Raw genomic sequence first — 15,377 nt, 5'->3', positions numbered from 1 at the left:
GGATTGGGAAGGAAATCGGCCGTGCCCTTTCAAAGGAACCATCCCGGCATTTGCCTGAAACGATTTAGGGAAATCACGGAAAACCTAAATCAGGATGGCTGGAGACGGGATTGAACCGTCGTCCTCCTGAATGCGAGTCCAGTGTGCTAACCACTGCGCCACCTCGCTCGGTGTCATATCTGGTATAGGTTCTGCACACTAGAGCAATATTCTGAGATGGGATGCACAAGTGTTTTTAAACAGTCTCTTTTTTGTTGACTGATTGCATATTGCCAGTATCCTGCCAATAATGCAAAGTCTGCCATCTGCTTTACCTACAACTGAGCCTATGTGGTCATCGTATTTCATATCCCCAGTAATTAAACAATGGCAAACCAAGGATGGAATGTAACAATACTATGAAAAGGATAGTTGCTACTCACCATATAGCGGAGATGCTGAGTCCCAGATAGGCACAACAAAAAGACTATCAGAAAGTGAATTTTTGGCCAACAAGGCATTCATTGGAAGCACACACACACACACACACACACACACACACACACACACACTCTCTCTCTCTCTCTCTCTCTCCCTCTCTCTCTCTCTCTCTCTCTCTCTCTCTCTCTCTCTCTCTCTGAGTCCAACCTCAGCAGATAGAGACTGTGGTCGTGTGTGTGTTTTTTGTCTATTTCCGACGAAGGCCTTGTTGGCTGAAAGCTCACTTCTGACAGTCTTTTTGCTATGCCATCTGTAACTCAGCATCTCCGCTATATGGTGGGTAGCAACTATCCTTTCATAATAATGTTATATGCCCATAAATTGTTACACACAGGTATTTGAAGGACCTGACTGGTTCCATTTGTGACTCACTGATGCTGTAGTCACAACACTATTTGTCCATATTTTGCTGAGTGCACAACTTCAAATTTCTGTACATTTAAAGCAAGTTGCAAATCTTTGCACGACTTTGAAATCTTATTAGGATGTGACCAAATAATTGTGCAGCTTTTTTCACACAGTATTTAATTATGGACAACAGCATTACCTGCAAAAAGCCTGAGTTACAATTAATACCATATTATAGGACACTAATATGAAACATGAACAGTGACGATACCGAAACACTTCCCTGTAGCACATCTAAAGTTAATTTTATAACTGTAACTGGCTCTCCGCCAAGAAACCCTCAATCGAGCCACAAATTTTGCTTGGTAACCATCCAGTTATTGGTGGTATGGTATTGAGACAATTTTTTTAAGTCAAGTAATACAGCATCTGTGACATTTAAAACTCGCTGCATTGATATCAATTTGATTGTCTTCCCACGGTTCCATCACAGAACGACGCCGGCTATGGAGGAGGCCAAGTAAATCCACAACGCATGTGCTGGCGTGGCCTTAAATACCAGAGCTCAGTGCATTTTTGTCGGTACCACCTGAAGATGGCCAGAAGACTCTGCGCCGAAATACTGTGGCAGGAAGTTACAAACATCCGACAGTTCTCCCGAAATTTTGTGGAACAATACAGCATCTACCTGACTGTTTTGATCCTTGAGAAAAGTGCAAGTTTGGTTTCTCAAGAAGAATATTTTCAAAATCCATGCTGGCTGGCACGGATGAGGTCATTCTGTTTAAGGTGCCTTATTACGTTTAATTTCAGAGTATGTTCTACAATTTCACATGAACATCAATGAGATTGGACAGTAGTTTTGTGGATCACTACTGCTACCTTTTTATAGACGGGTGTGACAGGGCTTTCTTCCAACCAATGGGTGTAATTTTTTGTTCCAGAGATTTGAGAACTAATTCAGTTGTAAATTCTGTACAGAATCTGACATCCAATCCATTGAGCCCTGGAGCCTTGCTTAATTTTTGGGGTTTCAGCTGTTTCTCAATGCCACTGGCACTAATAACTGTAGTACCACTAATAACTACAGCACTTATCTCTCCAGAGGTGTTAGAATTAAATTATGGCATTACTTCTGTTTCTTCCTTCGTAAAGAACATTTGAAAAATGAGTTTGGCATTTTTTATTTCACTTTGCGGCCCTCATTTCAGATTTTCTAATGTCTATGAGTGTGTAGACACTAACTTTGGTTCCAACTGCCCTTTCCTGAGCTAAGAATAAGAGACAATAATTCAAAAATTGGCAAAGTAAACAAGCTGGCGGCAGTTCACTGTCGGTGATACTGGAGATTATCCTTGTAATGACTAGTACAACATTTTGTTTCTACACAAGATCCTCAATGTGACACTTCAAAGTACACTTTTCAGGAACCTTCAGCTATTTGGATTTAAAATTTTCAACTGCACCGATTATTTGACCACCCTTGAATAACAACATTTCATTTGTACATACCTTTCATGTCAGAAACTTTACATGTGATGTTTTGTTGCTGTTATGTGACAATCTGTAAAGAAAAGCAGTGTAAACTATGTTCTTCTCTAATTTCATAATGCTTCAAATTACATAAAAACATAGAAACGTACACGCAAGCAAATACTTTCGTTAATTTAAAGAAGATAGCTACTTTTCTTAATTTAATATTCAGTACTGCAAGTGCCTCACATAAACAAAAAAAGTAATAACAATGATGATGAGGATGATGATACATTTTCAGTTGAAACTAATTTGCTGAATCCAAACTGTAACTCTAACAAAAGACTTTGTGTCTTTGGATACGTTAATACTATCTTATACTGGCACTTTAAACCTTTGAAAACAATAATAGCAGCAAGATTGATTACAGCTATCTACATTGGCTCTTTCTCCCTTTTTACACATGATTTTATTGATGATTTTTTTAATCTCTGTAGAAACCAACTGTGTCTGAAAGATACATTGCATAGGTGAGTGAGTACAACACAATGCGCGGTCTTTACAAGCCTACTTGATATTTCACCATATTCACATGAATTTTTACTTTTAAATGATTTATTAACTTGCTTGTTTCCTGTGACTATGTGTGACATAAATATTGTAGCTTTAAATCACATGAATGATATACTGCCTGTTTCAACTCACTATCATGTCACCATCTGTTACTGCATGTTATATAGTAACTAGTCAACTTAACATCATTGTGTTTCTCTAAGGCACTGTGCCTGGTCAGTTGCTTATGCAGCAAATTGGTTTCCAGTATATAAAACTCCTGCTTCACTGTTGCCTACAATGCCACTGCAACAACATTCTGGTCTGGAGATGGTATATCTGAAACTGGTCACTAATTAGTAAATATATGACTGTGACTGTGTCAAGATTAGTGCTAAACAGAAGAGAGAAATTATGTTGCACACTTGGCTTCCATCCTATGGTGTTACCTAGAAACATACCAAGAAGAAGTGGATAAAAACAGCTACTAAGCAGCCCAAGAGGAAGAGCAGTGGCTTTATTCAAAACAGCTATTTGTTCTAAAAATGTAAGCGCAGATAAATGAAAATGAGACAGGTGGACAAAAAAGCCTTTTTGTTGCACCTATCTGTGACTCAGCATCTCTATGTGGTGGGTAGCAACCCATCCATCCTTTTCATAATATTTTTGTAAATAATTAACAGCTATTTTTGTTTATTCCGTGTATGTTTTATGACATTTATTGACCATTAGAGAAGAACAGCTATATCAACAGACATTGCAATTCTATGGAAATATTGTAAGAAATAGTTACAAAAGCAATATTTACTCTTGAACTGATCTAATGAAGCGATGCTGGTTATGTGGTTCATAATGTCGACTATGTTGTGGTGATGATAAAGTGAATGTTGTTGCTACTTCAACTATGTGACAGGTAATTATTAGTCGAGGACAATATTACTGCACCCAAGACTGAGGGTGCTTCACTTTGCTTATCACGAAGCAGCGCGTATTCGTGGACGATAGTACATGCACACTGACCCGAAAACATAGACAATGCAACGTGTTTTCTTTAATCACCACTGTATTTGTTTCCTGTAATGCCACCATCTGTTTCTGGCAATGGCCAGGTACAATAATATTGTGGGACTCTGTATTACGGACTGTTGGAAAGAATGTTCCTGATGTCATTTAGGATGGATCTGTGATAAAATATGTCTAATTTTGTGAAGCTAATTAATGAAATAATCTGTGACAAGAGAAAATGTAAATGTTGGGAAAAGATAATTTCACAAATGAGAATGACACAATGTCTTAATCAAACTGTAAACTGTGTACTGAGTAGAGATAAGTGGGATAAAGTTAAAGTAATTCAATGATGATTAACTCAAATTTTGACTGGAATGAGAGGTTGTAATTACTATCCACAAACTGTCAAACCAAAAAGGAAGTAGAAACCTATGTTGATAGACAGATACTGGAATGTACAATGACGTGATATAAGAAAAGTGGGTTACTATTACTGATTATGGGAAATCAAACAATGGAAAATACAGGATGGAATGTAACAATACCAGAGAAGGAGAGTTGCTACTCACCATACAGCGGAGATGCTGAGTCGTGATAGGCCTATTGCGACTCAACATCTCCGCTATATGGTGAGTAGCAGTTTTCCTTCTCTGGTATTGTTGACTATGGGAAATGTTATTTAAAAGTAATATATGACAGAAATGATAATTCAAAGGATCTAATTAGCACATTTTTACTCTATTAAGACAGCATACTTCCTAATTAGCTATTATTCTGTTACTGTGTGTAATAGCACCTAGTTAGTATCAGTGGTTTTTGAATTTTGTAATAATAGTGAATCGCTTGCAGATCTTGAATTTTATTTTTGGTTTTCCATGCCTATCTGTCAGATGCAGACTAGCTTTTCTTTGAAAAAACAAAAAAGTCAACATCTCAGTCAGCTTACAAATTAAATAGTATTTTGGACATGACTCTTCAACATACTTAGCACATTTCACTTTCTGAGAATTGTCAGTTCCATTACGTTGGTGTCAGAACATTTCAGTGCTGTATTCCTCTAAACAGTACTTTGGAATATTTGAATTGTTGTAAGTTATTTATACCACAGCAGCAATGCCCACCAAGTCAGTCCCTGTTAAGTCTGACATTGGCATGCATTCAGTCAGCTGTCTGATTTAATTAGTGCCAGAAATGTGTAACGCTTTTTTTCTGATGAAATTCAAAGCAATAAATGAAGGGTTACTTAAAATGGTAGTTAGGTTGATTAGCATATTCACAAAATATCCTGGGAAATCATCAAATTATACTTCACACAGATGAGCATATTTTCAAAATTCCTTTTAGTTGTGCATTTGCCATTCAAAGATTTATTTCTTAGTGATCGACACTGGCAGTTGTTCCAACAGAACCATCGGTAGTTTTTCGAAGTTCATTATTTGTAATGATTTTTAAGTACATTATTTTTTCAATTTTTCAATGGTATATGTTACAACCTGTATGTAGGGCAGGTAAAATAACAGAACTTCAAAATTACCGATATTAATGATCCAGGAAAAAATATTAATAGTAACACAGCATTTCGCAGATAATCTGTCATCCATAATGAAATATTGTCTAAAAAATTCTGCACAATTATCTGGTCAAATCTTGATAAGATTTTGAAGTTGGTTGGTTGGTTTAAAAATGGGGTGGGGGGAAGAGACAAAACTGCGAGGTCATCAGTCCCTTGTTCCCAAGTAAAATAATTATACAAGGGAAAGAAAAAAGAAAAGGAGACATACAGCACAATAACAGGAGAAAGGAAGAACCAGAAGAACAACAGAAGGACAACCAACACTACTATGGACAAAACAGGAAAAGAAAAGCACAGAGAAAAGCAAGAGACAGGTAGAAGAGGTAAAAACAAGAGAGCAGATGACTGTGGCTGGCCGACCATGGGAATAAAAAGGAAAAGCCAGCCACTCTGGGACACATTAAAACATCCATCCTAAAAGCATTAGAGCAGAGAACACAAAGGGACAAAGGAAATACACTAAAACTTATACAGAATGATAAAACACACCGTCACATATAAAACGTAAAACTAAATTAGCAAATGATGCGTTATCAGCTAAAATTAATGGCAACGAGTCCAGTAACTGAAGAGTCCATTGCACGGTAGCCAAAGAAGAACAGCACCAAGATGTGGGCCACTGTCAGCCGGGTGCCACACCAACACTGAGCTGGGTCATCGCAGTGCAGGTGGTAGCCGTGTGTCACCCAAGCGTGGCCAATGCGGAGCTGGCAGAGAACCACAGAGTCCCTGCAAGAGGCCCGCATAGAGGACTGCCACACATTCGTAGTCTCCTTGATAGCACGCAGTTTATTGTGTGTGCTGAGGTTATGCATTTTGTCTCCCAAAGCCGCAAAACGTTGCAGCGTAGTACTTAACGCAGGTCAGTTGCAGAGAAGCCGATCTCCATAAGGGGTTTCTGCATAGCCTGTTGGCAAGTTCGTTGCCTGGGATTCCGACGTGACCTGGGGTCCAGACAAACACCACTGAATGACTGGACCATTCTGGGGTATAGAAGGACTTCTGGATGGTTGGTACAAAAGTATTATGAGGGTAGCACTGGTCGATAGCTTGCAAGGAGTCAATACACAGAAGAATTGACTCCCTAGGGCATGAACGGATGTGCTTAAGAGCACGAGATATAGCCACCAGCTTGGCAGTGAAAACACTGCAGCCAGCAGCCAAGGAACGCTTTTCAATATGTCCTCCACGGACATATGCGAAGCCGACATGCGCATCAGTCATTGAGCCATCAGTGTAAACCACTTCGTGGCCTCAGTACATGTCAAGAGTTGAGAGGAAGTGGCAGCGGAGAGCCGCGGGGTTAACTGAGTGCTTAGGGCAATGTGAAAGGTCCAGGAGAAGCCGCATCCTAGGTGTACACCGTGGAGGTGTACGTGAATGGACCTTAAGTATAGCAGGTAAAGACAAGGACTCCAGTTCAGAAAGAAGGGATCGGACGAACTGCAATTGGAAGCCCAGACCTGGGCCGCCGATGCAAGAGATGAACCACTGTGGGTGGGAAAAGGAGATGGTGATTCAGATGCGCAGGGTAACTATGAACGTGTGCAACGTAACTAGCCAGCAGTTGTGCATGCCTAACCTGCAATGGGGGGATTCCATCCTCCACAAGGACGCTGGTCACTGGACTCCTCCTAAAAGCTCCTGTCGCTAGGCAAACTGCACAGTGATGCACTGGGTCGAGTAAACGCAACACTGAGGGTGCCGCCGAACCATAAACCACACTCCCATAGTTAAGGCGGGATTGAACAAGAGCTCTGTAGAGCTGCAGCAGCGTAGAGCGATCTGCACCCCAACTGGTGTTGCTCAGGCAGCGGAGGGCATTGAGGTGCTGCCAGCACTTCCACTCAAGCTGACGAAGGTGAGGAAGCCAAGTCAATCGAGCATTGAAAACCAGTCCTAAGAATCTATACGTCTCCAAGACAGTGAGTTGATCGTCATTAAGGTAAAGTTCTGGTTCTGGATGAACGGTACGACGCCGACAGAAATGCATAACACACGACTGTGGCCGAAAACTGGAAACCGTGAGCTAGAGCCCATGACTGCGCCTTGTGGATGGCTCCCTGTAGGTGCTGCTCAGCATCACCAGTACTGGAGGAGCAGTACGAAATGCAGGAATCATCTGCACACAGAGAAGGTGAGATGGACGGCCCTACAGCTGCTGCTAGACCGTTAATAGCCACTAAAAATAGTGATTCACTCAATATAGAGCCCTGTGGGACCCCATTCTCCTGGATATGGGGGGGGGAACTACGGGAGGCATCAACTTGGACATGGAAAGTATGAAGTGACAGGAAATTTTAGATAAAAATCGGGAGCAGGCCTCAGAGACCCCACTCGTATAATGTGGCAAGGATATGATGTCAACAGGTGGTGTCATACGTTTTTCATAAATCAAAAAAGACGGTGTAGTAACCAAAACCAACCACAGGAACGCCTTGGGCTGCGGATCAGGGTTGCCAGGCGGGGAAGTCACTGGCGGTGGAGCACACACCACCTGGTAAACACAAGGACGAGTCGGACGACAGACCAACGACAACCGACAATGACCGACTATGACCAACGCAACAATGAAGAGATAAACAACGGAGGCTTGAAGAAACCACAACAACAAACATCAACAGCAAATCCACTCGGAACTAGAGCCAGGCAAATGTCAACAACAAGCAACGACCAGAACGCAGTACCGCCGAGATAGAGAAGCAATCCAGAGCGAGTACCAGACTGCTGGACTAGAGCAGAGCAGGTCCCTATATACGAAACCGGAGGGAGTAGCTATTGGCCGCGGTCTGCACGTGGTGTAGCGGTGGCGCCCTCGCTGCGCGAGAGCCGCTGCGTGGAAAAGCCGCCGCGGACGCGGAGCCCTCTATTGGCTGGCCACATCCATTTGTTTTGGCGCGTGTTCGACTTCCGCGGCGGGAGGTACTAGAGACGACAACCAGGTGTTGGCATCTGGAAAAGGCTGTTCAGATGGCAGACTCGAGGGACACAAGATTATCAGTGGTAGAGCAACCCTGGCGGAAGCTGCCCTGACATGGAGCCAGTAGGCCATGTGACTCCAGGACCCAATCCAACTACCGACACACAACACATTCCAGCAGCTTACAAAGAACGTTGGTAAGGCTAATGGGCCGATAGCTATCCACATCAAGCGGGTTTTTACCAGGTTTGAGCACCGGAATGATGGTGCTCTCCCACCATTGCAATGGAAAGACACCATTGCACCAGAGCCAGTTGAAGATGACACGAAGATGTTGCTTGTAGACAGATGAGAGATGTTTAATCATCTGGCTGCGGATCCAATCTGGTGCAGGAGCTGTGTCAGAGCAATGTGCATGGGCACTGAGGAGCTCCCACTCTGTAGATGGGGCGTTGTAGGATTCAGTGTGGCATGTAGTGAATGAGAGGATTTCACCTTCCAGCCACCGTTTGAGAGTGCAAAAGGCTGGGGGGGGGGGGGGGGGGGGGGGGTAATTCTCTGATGCAGAGGCTCAAGCGTAGGGCTCAGCAAAGTGCTCGGCAATCACGTTTGTATTGGCAGATAACATGCCATTTATATTAGCACTGGGACCAACTGTTGGGGTCTGCTATCCAAAAACACATTTGATCTTTGCCCAGACTTGGGAAGGCGAGACATATCTCTCCCAACACTCCTGTTACCGTCATTTGATAAGTTGGCAAACGCATGGAGCCATTTAAAGGCTATCAGGTGCTCCAGGCAAGGGTGCCACTTATACCGCTGTAGAGATCGCCAACACTCCTTAATTGCTTCACCGACTTCTGGCACCCTAAAGAGCGAGGGATTGTGTTTTCTGCACAGAATAGATTGTGGCAGTCACCTGCTCAACCATCACATTGATGTTACCGCGTGTGGGAAATTCAATGGTGACAGCAGAGGTTAAAGTTTCCCAGTCCGCCTTGTTTAAAGCCCATCTGGTTAGGCGTCCGTGGGCCTGACACCGGGGCAGTGACAGGAAGATGGGGAAGTGGTCACTACCACACAGGTCGTCATGTGCTCTCCAGTGGATAGATGGGAGAAGTCCTGGGCTGCAAATTGATAAATCAATGGCCGAGTAACTACCATGAGACACACTGAAATGTGTGGTGGCCCCAGTATTTAAGAGGCAGAGGTCAAACTGAGACAGTAAAGTTTCAACATCTCTCGGCCAGTAAGCACGGTGCCACCTCACAAGGGGTTATGGGTGTTAAAATCTCCCACAAGTAGGGAGAGTTTAGGGAGCTGATCAATCAGTGCAGTTATTACATTCAGGGATACTGCACCACCTGGAGGAAGATGTACATTGCAGACAGTTATTTCCTGCATTGTCCTTATTCTGACATCCACAGTTTCAAGAGGGGTTTGAAGGGGCACAGTTTCACTACAGACTAAGTTTAGTACATGAACGCAAACGCCACCTGACACTCGATTATAATCGCTATGGCTCCTGTAACCCTTATTGCCGCAGAGGACAGGGGCCCGCATTGCCAGGAACCAGGTTTCCTGGAGGGCAATGCAGAAAGCAGGTGTAAAGCTTAACAGCTGCCATATCTGAGCCAGGAAGTGGAAAAAACTGCCGCAGTTCCACTGGAGGATGACATCATCATGAGACTGGGAAGGCATGGAACATTCAATGAGGCAGTTTATGCCTCAGGGTCACCTGCTGCCACCGACTTTTTGCCTGAGCAGTCTATATCCATTGTGTCTGAGGGTCCGGCGAGATCTAGGTCCTCAGTGGACGCCAGAATCTCCACCTCACCCGCAGAGCTTGTAGGTAGTGGTGGTGTGGGTGCCACTGCAATTCCCTTGGTCTTGGGGACCTTCTTTTTGGACTTCTCTCGCTGCTCCTTGTGTTTCATTGGCTGGGAGGACTTCACTGATTCAGTCTCCTGGACTGAGGATGAGCATGAAGCCCTACGACCAGCTGCTTTTGGGCTCTTCAGCCACTGGCGGGTGTCATCTTTCCCACTAGCAGAAACCTGGGAAGGGAGTGACCCAAGGGACCTCTTGCTAGCGAGAGGAGCCAAAGAAGACTTATGCTTCTCCGGCTCAGAAGTGGGGACTGATATCTCTCTTGATGGTTGGGGGGAGAGCGGCGGGGGGGGGGGGGGTGTTGCTCCTGAAGTAGGTGGTGCGGGAGCAACCGGGAAGGAAGTGTCCCCCACCATCAAGGGGGCAGTTGTAGTCTTCAGGTACTGAGAGGTGAAAGGAATGAGAGGAACTGACGGGGCGACAACTGTTCTCGTAGCGGCGACGTAAGAGGAGGTCATAGCCTCAGGATGTAGGCACTCAAATTTCCTCTTAGCTTCAGTGTAGGTCAGTCAGTCCAGAGTCTTATATTCCATGATTTTCCTCTCTTTCTGTAAAATCATGCAGTCTGGTGAGCAATGAATGATGCTCTCCGCAGGTGACACAGATGGGAGCAGGGCACATGGAGTATTGGGATGTGATGGACATCCACAATCTCGACATGTGATGCTGGAAGTACAGCGGGAAGACATATGGCCAAACTTCCAGCACTTAAAGCTCTGCATCATGGAAGGTATATACGGCTTGACCTCACAGCGATAGACCATCACCTTGACTGTCTCGGGCAATGTATCGCCCCTGAAGGCCAAGATGAAGGCGCCAGTTGCAACCTGATTATCCCTAAGATCCTGATGGGCACGCTGGATGAAATGAACACCTTGTCGCTCTAAATTCGCACACAGTTCGTCGACAGACTACAAAAGAAAGTCCCTGTGGAATATAATACCCTGGACCATATTTAAGCTCTTATGGGGACTGGGTACAGGATGCTGTTTTTATGAAGACTGACCCAGAGTGCATTTTGAACAAGTCCTCCACCTCCCCAAACTTGTCCTCCAAATGCTCCACTAAAAACTGAGGCTTCATGGACATGAGAGATTCCCCATCAACTCTCATACATACGAGATACCGGGGCAAATAAGCTTCACTGCCATCCTTAGCCTGGCATTCCTCCCATGGTGTGGCCAGGGAGGGGAATGATTTGGGGTCATATTTCGTAGCATTGAAGTCAGACTTTGCCTGCTTAGAGACTGCTGGCGATGGACCACCAGCAAGAGATGTCATACTATGCTTTGTGGGCATGTCATCCGCCCTGATGCCGCCCACTCCGACCAGGGGCCCTCCCCACGGGTGCCACCCAGCTGCAGCAAAGGCCACCTGGCGGGATGGCCATTGCCGGGAGTCCTGATGCCCCAGGGTGACGGGCATCCACTTCTCGGCATACGTGGGGAGTTAATGATGCAGGCATCAGCAGAGTGATCCCTCTGTGGTCAGGGGGATGCAACCAACAGGGTACATGGTGGCCCCAGCACAACAGACTGGCTACTGTGCTGGATATGAGGTGCAAAGACTTTCACGGTCATCTTCGGCGCAGAAAATGACACGGCATAGTGGGTGGAAGAAAATACACCCAGGAAGGTGTCCTCACCCAAGAGATGGAGGATGAGCAGGACTGCAACGCCTCGACGAGAAAGTGGGCTAAAGATCTCAATGCACGATCGACACGATGCACCACATAAGGCGCCCTCCCCCAATTGGCTCGTTCTTTGGGAAAATTTTGAAAAATGGAGGTCAAACCCTACAGGGGACCATCACATAAAGGCCGAAAGGTGTGAGGCTCCTTTTAGTCGCCTCTTACGACAGGCAGGAATACCTTGGGCGTATTCTATTTTGAAGTAGTGAAGGTTGGCAACTTGCTTTAAATGTTCAAATATGTAAAATTGTGCACTTCACCAAATGCAGAACAGTAGCATCCTATGATAACACTGCTAAGTCACAAATGGAACCAGTCTACTCATACAAAGACTTATGTATAACAATTTGTTGTGATGTGAAATACAATGACCACATAGGCCTAGTTGCAGATAAAGCAGGTAAGAAACTTTGCTTAGTGGGCAGGATACTGGGAATATGCAGTCAGACAACAAAGGAGATTGCTTGAAATCACTTGTGCATCTTAGCTTAGAATATTGCTCTAGTTGTGCATGGCCCACGTCAGGTAGGACTAACAGGGGATAAAGCACAGTCACAGGTTTGTCTGACTCACAGAAGAATGTCATCGATATGCACAAAAATCTGAAGTGGCATGATACACTTGAAGATCAATGCCAACTGCTTCATGAAAGTCTACTTACACATCTTGAGGAACAAGCTGCAAGTGAAAAAATTAGGATTATTCTACAGTTCTTGCCGAGATCTATAGTGTGTGTTGAATGAATGCACCACAGAGTGGTTTCTGCAGTGAAACTATTCTAGCACGTATACAGAATGCTTTTAAAGAAATACATGCTATTAGCCTTCTTGAAACCATTCATGCTGCAAGGAAACTGAAATCACCACTATTGTAAAAATAGATTTGCATATATTTAAAGGTTTGTAACAAGTGGGCAGATGTTTCTCACAGTCCCCTTTACTGAAAAAGTATAAACTGTACTTTATGTAAGAAAAGTAAATGTCTATAATGTAATGTGATACTTCACCTTCACAATGAATTTTACAGTAACAAATTTTAGCTGAAAGTTGTATTCCACAATGGTCAAGTGTGGCTTTCTGTTTCTCTCTCTTCAATGGGGCTTCAACATCCAGACCAGAAAGTTAGTATGAAATAAGTTAATATTTTGCTATACCTGCAAGAAGTTTCTTTTATGTCAAATGTTTTAATGCATATGTAGATAACAAGTATTTCAGAAGTTTCCCACCACTGGTTATATTATTTATGTATAGAAAAATGAACTAATGTTCTATTTCATAAAATAAGTATGTTTTATAATGAGCTTGCACACCATCTGCATCAACTAATTAATGGCATACTATTAACAAGCAGTTTATGAGAGTTTTCAATACAGCTCTCCATGTCTTATATTGCTCACCACTAATAAGCAACCTAATCTATTTTACTTTCCATGCAGCGATTCTGTGACGACTAATTACATTAGATGTACTTTGATCCATAGTGAAGGCAAACCCCCCCCCCCCCCCCCCAGGATGAAGAACAGGCCAGAAAAACAAGAATACAACATAAATATTTACAATGAAACAAATACACTAATGTACCTTCCAAAGATCCCAAATGGAGTGATTCTTACAGACGCAGAATGAGTGAAGAAGAGTTTAAACATAGCCTATATTCATTTATAAGGTAATACATATTAAACAAAAGAATAATACTTATTTACAATGATGACATAAGGCCATTAATTTGTACAGAAGTCAGTTTGTACTAATACTTATATTACTTGCTCTTATTAGCAAAACAAACACACATGTACAACTGCACACATCAGTTGGTTCAACTACGAAATTCAGTGAAGTATTAGTTGACCACAGATAAATCATTTAGGTTCCTCTGGTGGCCTGGTGTAAGAAACATCCATCCACACTGCGTAAGCGACATACAATTACATACGTATGTAATACACTTTTTCTGTACGAGTTGTTTCAAGAAATACGGAAAATATTACTACAGAAAAAAAACTGCAGAGAGGTATCTCAACAGCACAGAAAGAAATTTACCGTTAACATCTCATGTAAATTAACTAAAAAGGCAATTAATTAAAAGGCAAGAACTGCACAAATATTGGTAGTAAATAAACTGAAATGTAAAATTGCTTTTCCACGGTAGAAGTTTCGTTTGCCTGACACTCTCACTCTCTCTGCGTTTATGCCGTCATTATAACTACTGCTTCATCCAGGCTCACAATCCGATGCACTGTTCTTCAGCTACATCGTACTCTACTACCATTCACAAATGTGGCCTCCTCAGTGCAGCACCTATTTTCAAAGAGGTTTTTGATCGCAATCATAAAAATTAACGACATGTGTAAGTTTTTTATCTATACTGAAAACTGTATTCTTCGGCACCTCTGTCTTCCGTTTTCGGTAATTATCGAAACGTATTAACTAAAGTAAGAATCATTCCACAAAACAAGAGCGCGCAAATATACCAAGTACAAACCTGTACAGTAATAAGCATAAAACGAATTTAAAAACTGTCAAGGCGAATGTTGGTCACGAACGTAACTCTTTATCTATATGTTTGTCGTGTTATGTCCGCAACATACATGTATTCAGAGACAAACACGTAATTTTCTGTATGTTTACATAAAAAATGTGTCGTCTGCACCTAATCAACAAAACAACAACATTGCGTCGTTGGCTAGCAACACAATATATATCTTTGGCACAGTCGAATCCTACAGGTGGCATAGTTATCTCTATCATCTTTAATTCTTTATTTCATTTCTCAATTGGCAGGAAACTTATCATCAAACCACACAAATTAAAAATACAATGAATTTTTACAGGTGTGTCGTTAAATATTAATTTCACGAAATTTCTAATATCTCGCAATTATTTTGTGACTACATGCAGGAATAACCAATGTCAATTTGTCAAGAATTTGAGCCACGTTACGTATTCGGCTAATAAAGTTACCAAGTTTTGTAAGTATTTGTAACTAAATTCTATCCGTAACTGGAACGACAGAACATGATTTTCAGGAAACGAGAAAAGTATGTCAGCCGATCAACGTGGAAGTTATTTATGCAAAGATAACAATAAGAGCGAATCAGCGTCACCAGATTGAGCATATAGCCTACGTTGTTGTTTACTCCGTGAAAGAAAACAGGGACTTGTTTATTCTTTGGATATTTGTGTTTCTTTGTTTTTTCTAAAAAAAAGAACTTCGCTCCTTGTATGAAACTGATCAGCCTTTTGTGAATAAAGTTATAGATTTCCTGAAGCAGCTATTACACGGATACTAAGGAATGTTAGAAAGTGGTGATCCCACAAACAAGCGGAAATATGAACGTGAAAATACAGAGGCGATCGATATTGTCGGGTACGAGGACAACGCGAACGTATACGCATGATTTAGGCATTCAAGAGGAGCTACAATGACAAATCAGGGAGTTGCAA

At 42.7% G+C, this 15,377-nt stretch overlaps 1 protein-coding gene across 4 annotated transcripts in view; it reads right to left on the bottom strand.

The window, feature by feature from the left end:
- Positions 1 to 14,592, bottom strand: part of LOC126412757 (uncharacterized) — a 188,561-nt gene extending 173,969 nt beyond the window's left edge. The window contains exons 1-3 of one of the 4 annotated variants that reach the window (XM_050082507.1): positions 14,416 to 14,588; positions 12,941 to 13,087; positions 2,341 to 2,392 (exon numbers count right to left, since the gene is read on the bottom strand). The gene's annotated coding sequence lies outside the window, so the exon portion shown is untranslated. Of the gene's footprint in view, positions 1 to 2,340; positions 2,393 to 12,940; positions 13,088 to 14,415 lie in introns of all 4 variants that reach the window. The other 3 variants (XM_050082506.1, XM_050082508.1, XM_050082505.1) reach the window with 3 other exon arrangements.
- Positions 14,593 to 15,377: the final 785 nt, after the last annotated feature.

The sequence above is a fragment of the Schistocerca serialis genome, chromosome 7, assembly GCF_023864345.2.
Source record: "Schistocerca serialis cubense isolate TAMUIC-IGC-003099 chromosome 7, iqSchSeri2.2, whole genome shotgun sequence".
Classification (NCBI taxonomy): domain Eukaryota; kingdom Metazoa; phylum Arthropoda; class Insecta; order Orthoptera; family Acrididae; genus Schistocerca; species Schistocerca serialis.
Note: the sequence above shows the minus strand (reverse complement) of the source record. Positions and strands in the feature narration are given on the sequence as shown.